Raw genomic sequence first — 12,800 nt, forward strand, 5'->3', positions numbered from 1 at the left:
GATGTTCCTCTTGATTGTTTTATTCGCGTTTAAACACAAACCTGATCTAAAAACATTAAATAAATGACACTAAATGAAGGAATCAGCTCTGTACGCGATGTTATTAACACAGACTGACCTCCTCAAACACTTGTTTCTATAACACAGGGCTATATTCCTCATCACAGCTCTGTTTCCCTGACATGTCACGAGCTAAATACAGCTTTACTGCTGATAAGAGTCTGTGTGTCCGGACAGATCTACAGATATTCCCCGAACTCCTCCATCAGCACACACAGATCCTCCAGAACACACAGACGACACTGCATCAGTGATTTTACCAGCACATCTGAGGGTTTAAAGGCCTTTCCTACACGACTGAACACTTTACTAATGTTTCTACCAGCCCTGTCAAAATAAGAGCAACGTGTCAACCTGTCCTGCCACACACACACACACACACACACACACACACACACACACACAATAATCCACTTAAATGCTCCAATTACTGTGTAATGTGGCCACCAGCCGCTCTCAGAGCCGCTCATACATTAAAGATGACGATGTGAATGATGGATGAGGAATATGGACAGCGTTTGGGAGTCTCTGTGATTTACGCCGCGCTGCTTCATCATAATTGAGTGCGATTCATTGGCCGTCATCAATAATTGAGGCTGAGAGAATGAGGCTGTTTATAAAGAGCGCTGGTGTGACCAACAGATATCAGTCACGCTCCTGAAGCCCTCGTTACATTCACATCATCACACACACACCAGTGCTGGAGCATCTGCTCAACACAAACACACACATTATAAAGAGAAATGACATCATCCAATCAGTGGAGTATTCACACTGAACCATCACAGCCAAAACACTCCTGTCAATCTGCTGTGGATCACTCACTCACACACACACACACTCACATGCACACAGCTGTAGTGATGTGTGTGTACAGACTGCATATTCTCTAAACTCACTTCTCCATCTCCACACTCCTTCATGTCTGATTATCAGCTCTTTTTCTCAAACAACGAACCGATCAATTCAAAATATACTGGTATTACTATACTTGTGGGGACATTTGGTGCGTGGATTAGAAGGAACACACTCTCTTTCGCTCGCTCACACACATTCTCTCTCTCAAACACACATATAAACACAAACACTAGATTGTTTTTGTGAATTATGGGGACATTTAATAGACATAATGGCTTTTATGTAGAAACTATATTCACTCCCCGGCCCTTCAGCGACTGTAAGTTTCCCCCCGTCAGTGCGCAGCTTTACTTTTACTCTCTAAAGAGGGAAATATGATCTGACATGTCCTCATAAGTCACCTGCTCCTGTTATACCTGTGTCATCATGCCAATGACATTATACAAGTGTGTCCTGATGTTACTTACACACATACACACACACACACTCACAGAGCTGTAGTGACGTGTGTAGTGTACAGTATATTCTCTGAACTCGACACTCTGCTCTTCTCCATCCCCACACTCCTTCACTCTGTCTGACTGATCAGCTCTTTTCCTCATGGAGACCAAAACAACCAACACACAACATCAACATTTACTGCTGCTGCTGGACATCCGGTCCCCACACTGTGTGAATTATGAGGTACACACTCGCTCTCTCTCTCACACACACACACACACACACACACACACACAGTGCTGTATAGATGAGCAGGACAGAGTCAGGTGTAGCTCTAGATACTGTAATGTGGTGAGATACACCTGAACACAGCGCTGTGTGTGTGTGTGTGTGTGTGTGTGTGTGCTCTGGAATCTTGGCTCTGTGCTCGTGTGGCCATCTGCACATCACCGGGAGAAAAACAACCAACCACCAGCAGACAATCAGATTAACAAACGGACTTTTATTGTTATTGTGCTCATCCAGCTGGAGAACACACTCACACACTCTCACACACACACACTCATTCGGGGCTAAAGTGCTGGAAACAGACCGAGCGCTGACACGGACACACCCTGACCGACCCCCGGGGTCAGAGAGAGCGAGCCCCGACACACACCTCCAGTCTCTCTCTCTCGCGCACACACACACTCTCTCCACAACACAGCAAGTTCACCAGCGCATCAGCAGCACTTATAATAATCAGCAGCACACACACACACACACACACACACACACACACACACACACACACACTCGTCATTTCACACATTTCATCAATTCACGAACGCGTGTTTGAGCGGGGGAGATGCTGCCTTATTCATTATACCCCTCACACACACACACACTCAAACACACTCATGTACACCCCTAATCAATGAGTCCTTGGTAAACTTCAGCGGAGTGACGTCACAAACACTGATCAAAGCGGCGCGCGATACAATGTGACAACAACAATAATGTAAGAATCGCGCGATCGCGGCGGCGGCGGCGGCGGCGCGCGCGCGGGTGCTCGTGATTGTCTGTTATACGTACCGCTGTGTTTGACACCTTCCTCACATCGATATATCCATCAGAAAAATCCCGATCACATCTGATCACTGATCGATCGATCCGCGCGGGTAGAGGAGAAACAACCAAAGGAACAATGCGCGCTCATTCAGCTCCACACACACGAGCAGCGCTCATCCTATTAGAGATGAAGCTTTACTGAGCTGAGCTCGCAGCAGCTGTCACACACACACACACACACACACACAGGGAGGAGCCTCAGACCTCAGCTTTTGTTTCATCGGAGCTGCTGTCAGATGCTCATCTTCGCCAAATTCACCAGCACTGACTTACTTTCCACTGTGTGTGTGTGTGTGTGTGTGTGTCTGTGTGTGTGTGTGTGTGTGTGTGTTTATTTCATGATTAACGTAAGAAAAGCACGTGGAGTTCCTCATTACAGTTCGAGCGGAAGCTTCATTATTGAAAACAGTTATTTCTGTATTATTGCACCGCACCTGATCTACTGAACACTTATTGATTAATGATTATTGATTAAATATTTCTCTTGCCTGAACATTATGACAGTAAAGGTTTTAAATTGACGACAGGTTTAACTACAGTCATGAATAAACAACAGATATAATGGAATAGAGTAAAAGGATTTAGATTTAGTTCGGTTTAATTCAGCTTATCTTGATTTTATACCTACACAAAAGATTAATAGCATGCAGTCTTGTTTTAGGCGGAATGGGAAACAACACAGAACATCACTGAAACTTAAAATTAACGTGAACATGTTTTTAAATGAGTCAATTATTTAAAATATACAACAAAATTACTCAAACTTCAGATAAAATAGTTACAAAAACATCAAAATTACAAACAATTTGAGACGTAAATTCAAAATAGTTATTTAGATTAAAATTTTTTTATTAGTAAATAAGGAAAAACTAATCAAATGACTAAACATGGTATTATATGTGAATTGAAAACCCTAAATAACATCATTTTAAAATGAAAAATGAGTAAAAACACAAAATTACTGAAACATTACTCAGACGTAAATTGAAAATAAGTGTTATTTAAATTTGTAAAATTATAAAAAACAACAAAATTACAAAACATTCAACTGAAAAATAGTAAATAACATTAAATTAGTTAAAGAAAAACGTTTAGATGTACATTAAAATAGTAAATACAGAAAATGTTTAAATTAGTAATTTCTAAAAATGTAATTATATGTAAATTGAAAATACTAAATAACATTTTTTTTTAAATGCAAAAACAGAAATATTATTGAAACATTAATAATACTATTTTTATTAGTAAATTATTAAAAACGCATAACAAAATTACAAAGAATGTAACAGATGTAAATGGAAAGCAGTAAAATCCATTAAAGTAAATAAAAAAAACACAACATTACTAAAACTTTAATTAAATGTAAATTAAAAATATGAAATTACATACATTTTTAATTGAGTAAATTATTAAAATCACACAAAATTACTTATACTTTGATTCAATGTACATTAAAATACTAAATAACATCCATTTTAAATGAGAAAACACACTTCAAAATTACAAAGAGTTTAATTAGATGTAAATCGAAAACACTAAATAACATAATAAAAAAATTAAAATGAGTAAAAACACAAAATTACTGAAACATTAATCAGATGTAAACTAAAAATATTTGATAAAAGTGTTATTTAAATTAGTAGATTATTAAAAACAACAAAATTACAATTCAATTAGATTGTAAATTGATAAATAGTAAATAACATTACATTAGTAAAACACAAAATCACTAAAACTTAAAAAAAAATTAAAAGAGTAATTACTGAAAATTTAATTATATGTAAATTAAATTATAATATAAGGGGCGGCGGTGGCGCAGTAGGTAGTGCTGTTGCCTCACAGCAAGAAGGTCGCTAGTTCAAGCCTCGGCTGGGTCAGTTGGTGTTTCTGTGTGGAGTTTGCATGTTCTCCCTGTGTTGGTGTGGGTTTCATGAGTAATCATTAAAAAGCAAAAGTTTAATTAGATGTACATTAAAAATACTTAATAAGATTCATTTTCAAATGAGTAAAATCACGTACAACAGAATTACTCAAATTTCATAAGGTGTCAATTGAAAATATTAAATACAATATTTTTTTATTAGTAAATTATTAAAAACACAATTACTAAAACTTTAATTAGATGTAAATTGAACACAGTAAATAATTTTTTCAGCTTTAATTTCAAATAAAACAAATCATATCGTACCATATTATCAGAATGACATCATATTAACAGAATTTTACTTTATAATGAAAAAAAGCTCAAAATCAGAGAGATCAAAAACAATAAACAAATAAATGAATCTATAAAAACCTTACAGCATGCAGCTAAGAAATGGAGGATACATCAGAAAAGATCCCCGAATTCTTTCAGAAGTCCATGGTGATGCTCTGACACTGAGCAGTGTTTTCTCAGGGGTGCAGAAGGAGATCAATTCGTTGCTCCAGTGTTTTGTAGATGGAGAGTCAGGGCATTTCCAGACAAATCAAACATATTTTAAACGAGTAAATTACTACACAACAAAATGACAACAACTGCAATTATTACATGAAAATACAAAATATAAAACAAATGCTGGAGAGAATGAGAAGCCTCTTGTGGAAGGTTATTTATCCGCGTGTGGATTAATACATTAATGCATGAACAATGGATGGATAAAGACAATTAGGGCAGAGAAAGGAGTGTCGGGGACGGGGCTTCAGTGAGAAACAATGATGGAGTGAATTGAGACGGAGAGGAGCTGAAGCGAGACGCTCGGGGCCTCACACTCTTTGTGTGTGAAAAAGGCCTTGCCGGTGGTCCCGTCATCATCTCTGCGCAGTGTGACCCCGAAAACACAAGCCCCATTCACACACACACACACACTGTACACACACACACTACATGAGAATCATAAACGGGGCCCTCTGCAGTGTGCACAAATTACTGTCATTTGTTACGGCTGCATGTTTTTGTGTCTCATATTTAACTTTGCTTCTGACTATAAAACCTTCATTTAATCTGAATTAAAAATATTTATTGTGGAGAAAAACTCAATTATTCACACTCACTAAAATTATTGTTTAATGCAGAGACAAGAAATATGTGTTGTCTATGTGCAGAGTCTTGTTTAGATTTGATAATCCTGCTTTAGACACACCTAAAACACTACTGTCATTTCTTACAGCTAAATGAATGAATTACCCTCAAATGACAGTTCTGACATGCTTGAAAATGAAATATTTATTTTAATATTAATTAAAATATTGATTCTGCCCAAGAAAAAAAAATGAAATGCCTTTTTATAGATGATCAATGAACTAATTTAATTTCTCTTTAAAATCAAAGTGAGTTGTGCTTTGGATTCATAATAAATACACACTCACTGGCCACTTTATTAGGTACACCTTACTAGTTCCAGGTTGGCCCCTTTTTGCATTCAGGACTGCCTTAATGCTTAATCCCTAATCCCCCACACCATTACACCCCCACCACCAGCCTGAACCGCTGATACAAGGCAGGATGATCCATGCTTTCATGTTGTTGAGTCGAGCATCCGAATGTGTCAGCAGAAATGGAGACTCATCAGAGCAGCAACGTTTCTCCAATCTTCTATTGTCCAGTTTTGGTGAGTCTGTGTGAATTGTAGCCTCAGTTTCCTGTTCTTAGCTGACAGGAGCGGCACCCGGTGTGCTCTTCTGCTGCTGTAGCCCATCCGCCTCAAGGCTGGCCGTGTTCAGAGATGCTCTTCATGCTGAAATGCAGTGAGCTGCTGTCACGTGTTTGGCTGAGTAGAAATTTGCGTTTATGAGCAGTAAGATAGATGTACCTAAGTGAGTGTATAACGTTAGTCTGTGCTAATGCTATTTCATTTTCAGTAATGGTGTAGATTATCTGCTGCTGCTTTCAGTCTGGATATCATCAAACTCACAATAGAAATAGATAAAGACTGAAAGCACATAAGCAGAACCTTTATTTGATGTGGTCACGACAGGAAAACTGCTGGCTTATAAAGTAAAATAATCTTCAGAAAGCGGACGCTTGTAAGTTCACCTATGAGGTTTGTGTTTTTGCTTTAGGATAAACTGATTAACACCGTGTCTAATCAGAACCCAGCATTTTTCACTTAATCCAATATAAAAGTGTACTTTGGTGGAAAGACGGTGCAGTTTGACCTTTGTTCAGTGTGTAATGGTGTGTTTATACGCGGCGTCTCATTACTCTGTCAGTCAGGACACACACTGTAGATCCGCATGCAGTAATTATGGGGTGTAGCGCTGCTTTTACATAATGACAGTTCATTTCATCATGGCAGGACCAAACCTACAGCACACGCTGGAGAAAAGCGCCTCTGCAAGATGTAAATAAACACTAGACGACTGTCTGTTTTACAAGAGCACACCATCTCATTCTCTCAAATATGATGTCTAATTCAGCGTGTTGTATCTGCAGATTTTTCATTAATAGTTCATGATGTTTAAGAGTTAAATATAAACTGAGTGAAAGCTGGGCATTCAGCATACATACTTTCAGAAGTAAAATGGATTCAAAGCTGTGTGTGATGGAGATGGAAATAAATTTTCCTGCGAATGCAAACGAGCTTTAGTTTGAATAAAATATTAAAAACACACAGTAAAATGACTAAAACTTTAATCAGGGAGAATTGAACAAATAGTAATTAATGAAATGGTTTTCTTTAGTAAAGACTTTGGCTTGACATCAAATTTTTTGGTCAGCAGCCACTGTGGCTAGTAGATTCCCGACATGACTAGCCACTCGCCATCATTATAGCCACAATTATATTGGTAAAATATATTTTATTTGCATAAATGTGACTTTGACATGCTGAATTCTCTTGATTTAGATGTTGGGTTATGTCCACATGCCTCCTCATTCATTTCAGTGTTTGTGTGTGTTGTGTGTGAGCTCGCTCTCTGTGCTTGAGCAAATGGGTCATGGTTTCATAGTGTCACGTTGCTAATACTTTTTATTTTACAGGACTCTTCTGGGCTCAAAATTAAGTATTTTTCAAATGTATCTCTGACCACACCAAAAATAAAGAAATAATTATTTCTTAGTGTCAAAAAACATTAAATATAGCTGCATGCAGGCACTTTTTATTCAACAAAATCTTTCTATAAACAAAACACATCAATTAATATTTAAAAAATAGGTCTCATATCATCATTTAACATATAAATGAGGAGTTGATCTCCTATTACAGCAGTCTTATTATAACAACATTGATAATTAAAGCATATGAACAAAAATAACTGAGCAAAAGACACAGGTGAAAAAACATAATCAAAGGATGATCACATGCATACACATCCCAGATGAAGAATGCAGAGGCCCCTGGACACTGTCTTGAAGGCCCTCTATAGCCGCACCTCTATAGTTGAATTAAAAAATAAGATTAATAGAATATTTTTTTAATAAAATTAATCTATAATGTATTGCCCAGTAATAAATGATATACAGTTCAGATATTTCTAGTCTACAAAGATTTGAGTTATTTATAAAGCATTTAAAGCACACTTTGAAAAATAAAATGCTAATACAACTAGTGATCATTAATGGATTTTAATATACTTGTTCAGGTTCACTGAAGCAGCACTAACATTATATTTAAGGGTATTTTTAATGTAGAACTTCTACAAACTTATCATGCACATGATTTGCATATAACACCTCTCCAATCCAGTTCTATGAATCTGAGTCCTCCATAACACACACACACACACACTTAATAATGATTCCTACTTGTCTTCCTCGTGATGCAGAGTAGGCAAAATCTGATATATAGTGGGGTTCATGATCATGATCGTCTCAAAACATGTTGCCATGCGCTTTACGAGCTGCGCCACTCACGCTGCTGTCAGCCGCTCTCTTTAGTTATGTTGTCCCTGTCAATCAAACGGTGATGAGCGGGATTCACTCAGCTCATTCCAATAAATAGACACTACAAAATCAGCCAGTTGTGTTTCACTAGTGCTGTCAAAATTAGTGCGTTAACGCATGCGATTAATTTGAAATATTTAACGTGTTAAAAAAATTTATGCAATTAAGGCAGTTGCAGGGTTTTTTTTTTGCTTCCTGTTGTGGTGGATGTGTTCAACATGCAAAGAAATATGGATAAGACCAAGGAAGCACTTTTTGAAGGCAAGTTTCAGTATAAAACAATTAATGTCGCATCACCAGGCAGCGATCATGCGTGTTGTATCTGAAGGGTGTCGCTCCGGCGCGTTGTGTGTGTCTGTCTGTGTGTGTGTGTCTGTGTCAGGGGTTGAGTGAGCAACGTATCTGAGTAGGGGCGTGTGCAAGCGAGACGTACCTGAAGAGCTAGGAGGGATGCGGTGGAGAGGGGTGTGCAACCTATTTAAGGACCGGGCGGGAGACGCGCGATTTCCGGGAGATTATCATTCATTTGTGGGCATCCGGGGGTCTCTGTGCATTTTTAGGATACTCCCGCAACTTCCGGGAGACTTGGGATGTCTGGACTGGACTGTCTTAGCAACTGGATGAATGCAAAGGAGGACTGAGCTAAATTGTTTCTACTTTATAATTAATGTTCTCACAGCAATACAACTTTACAATAAGTGCAACTGTTTTTATTCCATACTTTATTATTATTATTATAATTTTCCATATCTGCAGTGCCTGTATTTTGGCATTTTTTTGCAGTCCACTTAGAATCCAACATGGTAATCAATGTTTTCTGTATTGGCATTGATTGTTTGCAAACGACACTAACATGCCTGTGTTTTAATTTCTGTAATAATATGGCTGTCAGCCAGGATCTTGATGGTTTATTGTGGGTTTGTTGTTTACATGAAGAAATCTGTGTTACAAGTTAAACAAGAATTCTAATAAACAATTATATTGTGAATTTAAATAGTTTTTGTCTTGCGTTTACATTAATTTTACATTTGAATAGCCAAAATGACAAGTTTCAGTCTTTTAAATGTGATTAATCGCGATTCATTTTCAAAAAAATTGGCGGGTGCTAATGTCAAGCCCTGGACAAAATACACAACAAAACAACTAAAATTGCAATTTATTAAGAAGAAATATTAAAAAATGAAAGAAGAACAGAAGATTTTTAGGCATCATGATGAAAACTCCTCTTCAACCTTTATTTTTCATGAGTGTGCATTAAAGCAGACCTCTTCTGCTCCTTTTATAAGCTGTCTCAAGAGTGTGTGTGTTTGTGCTCCAGCTCTCTAAAACTGACCCCTTCAGGCTTTGATCTTAATTGTGGTGTTTTGGTGACTGTGGCTTTAAATGCAAATGAGATTGTGCTCTTTTCTGAAGAGGGCGGAGCTACAGATGACTGCACGTCACCATAGCGACAGATGGCTACTTTTCACTCAGGACTGCTGTTTATGTAAATGAGATGGAGAGATGGGCACTAGTGGGCGGGGCTTTCCCCTTCTGATGACACGTACAAAGTGAGAATGTCAATCAAAGTGTTTCTGCATCAAGTCTGATTATTCATTCATTCATTCATTTTCTTTTTAGCTTAATCCATTTATTAATCAGGGGTCGCCACAGCGGAATGAACCGGCAACTATTCCAGCATATGTTTTACGCTGTGGATGCCCTTCCCATCACTGGGAAACACCCATACACACTCATTCACACTCATACACAACGGTCAGTGTAGTTGATCAGTTCCCCTATAGCGCATGTGTTTGGACTGTGGGGGAAACCGGAGCACCCGGAGGAAACCCACACTGCTGACGCACACACCACCAGGGTTAAATCCTGCATAAAAGCAATTCTGCATAATAGGGCCCCTTTAAATACATTAAAATGGATTGATACACAATTAAAATAAAAAATATGTAATAATTTACTATAGACTCAGGGTGAAAGACAAGTCACACAGCAAATATTCTCAGCAGCTGACATGATTTGATATGAACACTCAGAAAAGCCTATTAAAAGCAGGGTGTGTCTGAGATAATAATACATTTTCCTGTAAAAGTCAAGCACATGTAAGGAAGTCCAAATGACATGCATGATGAACAGCTGCTGTTTTTCTAATTATTAATACAGATATTACACTGATTTTCAGTTATACACTGCAAACATACGCTGTTGTCAGATGATTTTAGATGAAATATCTAAATCAGGAAGAGTTTTTACACAAGCAGAAATAAAGTCTTGATATGATCAGAAATAATGAGTGAAAATGAAGAGAGTTTCTCCCTAAAACAAGCAGAATACTCTGACAATGGCGAGGAGAAATAAACCTTTTCATTTTGACACATGATTATTTTACTCACCCTATTGTCAGATTATTTTGCTTGTTTTAAATAAAAAAATTCACATAATTTCGCCTCATTATTTAAAAAATACACCACATGGAAGTGGATTTTGTGCAGTGTGTTGTTGGTGGGATTGTGTTGTTGTGTTAATGGGAAGTGTAATGGTCTCTGTGGGTCTCTGCTGGTAATCTGATGGCATATAAATATTAAAAGCAGTAAATCCCAATGAGCGGTCCTCTGGAAGGCATGAGAGCGCGCTGGCTTTACTGCTGAACAGTTGATGGTGTGTAATGGATCTCCTGAACGTCTCTATAGTTATTTTCAGCGAGAGTTTAAGAATCTGACAGCAGAATAATAGAGTCTCTCCACATCTCAGCGGCTTCTTTATTATCTGTTGCTTTACTGTAAAAAATAGACGGTTAAAACGAACTGTACAACTTCAATGGTAAAACCTGTTTAACAGTTTCCTTACACACTGCAAAAGATGCTGTTCTCACTCAGAGTGTGTGTGTTTTGTTTCTAGTCCAAATATCTACAAATTCTTAAAACAACATTTTCTAGACAAGTAAACAACATTGTTTTGTTTCTGGAAATAATCAGTCAAAATGAAGAGAGTTTCTCCCTAAAACAAGCAGAATAATCTGCGGTGGGGAAGAGAAATAATCTTGTTTTTGCTTTGCATTTAATGTAATTTCTTTCACCAAAATTCTAATAGATCCAAACATTTAACCTTTAAATAAACAACATGATTTATTTTCAAACTGATTTATTTTCTCTTTGTCATGATGACAGTAAATAATATTAGACTAGATATTCCTCAAGACACTAGTGTTCAGCTTAAAGTGACATTTAAAGGCTTCACTAGGGTAATGGAGTATATGCTGAAGCATGCTAATAGGACTTTTAATTTGCCAGTGACCTGGGTTAAGCGCTTCCAGCGAATTGTTTGCCAATGCAAAAACTGGCGCGTTTAAGGTCTGTTTTGTTTATAAATCAGCGATCTCCACTGGCTGAGTGATCTCCTATATAAAGTGGGTCTCTGATTGTACAGAAGCACTGCATTACATTGCATTTCCCCCCGCCATGTCTTTATAATACAAGCATTTATTTTACCCCAGTATATTCAATAGAGCTTCTGCGCTAGCCTGCTGATTCTGACGGGCGTGTGCGAGTACTTGCGAGGACTTTTAGTCTCGTTTAACGCTTGAGCAACTAAATGAATGCCAAAGTCTGTTTAACTGATTGTATTTTAATGACATTACAACATTGATGCTGTAAAAGCAACCGTATAAAATGGAAAAACTAACAATAACAGCTCACCGGAAGTTTATCAGCATGGGAACAACACTAGCTCGGCATATACCCTATTAGGTTAACTAGGCAGGTTAGTGTAATTAGGCAAGTTGTTGTATAATGATGGTTTGTTCTGTTGAAAACAAATACAGCTTAAATAAGGGGTTAATAATATTGACCTTAAATGGTGTTTGAAAAATTAAAAACTGCTTTTATTCTAGCCAAAATAAAACAAATAAGACTTTCTCCAGAAGAACAAACATTATCAGACACACTGTGAACATTTCCTGATTCTGTTAAACATTATTTAGGAAATATTTAAAAAAAAAAAATAAAATAAATCAAAAGGGGGTGAATAATTCTGACTTCAACTAACTATATATATATAATAAATATATATTTAATAAGTAAACCAAAAATATATTATTATAAATACATTATTATTATTATTATTATTATTATTATTATTATTATACAATTATTATTCTAAATAAATATGCTTGAATGCATGAATGTTAATTTCACTATAATTAAATTCTATAGAATACAAAGAAGATGTTTAATAGAATCATCTGTCGTCTCAGACTTGACACATGGCCGTGTTTTATCATCATCCCTCCCTTTTGCTTCATACAAAAGAAATCTATCAGGATCTGTGCTTCTAATAAATCACCATCATAATATTTAAACTTTAGTTTTGTCGACTTGTAAAGCTCACTACATGCCGACTGCCAAAATGAAAAAAAAATGGCTGTTCCGCCTGTTTCACTAAGCATGAGCAGCGTCTACTTGTTTGGCGTGTA

General features: G+C 37.0%; 1 protein-coding gene across 4 annotated transcripts in view; it reads right to left on the bottom strand.

Annotated features, from left to right (window-relative positions):
- The window catches only part of sema6a (sema domain, transmembrane domain (TM), and cytoplasmic domain, (semaphorin) 6A), a 95,852-nt gene extending 93,243 nt beyond the window's left edge, over window positions 1–2,609 (bottom strand). For 3 of the 4 annotated variants that reach the window (XM_087262853.1, XM_087262852.1, XM_087262851.1), the window contains exon 1: window positions 2,434–2,609. The gene's annotated coding sequence lies outside the window, so the exon portion shown is untranslated. 4 annotated transcript variants of the gene reach the window in all.
- Window positions 2,610–12,800: the final 10,191 nt, after the last annotated feature.

Source organism: Danio rerio, chromosome 8 (assembly GCF_052040795.2).
Source record: "Danio rerio strain M-AB ecotype USA chromosome 8, GRCz13ab, whole genome shotgun sequence".
NCBI classification, from domain to species: Eukaryota; Metazoa; Chordata; class Actinopteri; order Cypriniformes; family Danionidae; genus Danio; species Danio rerio.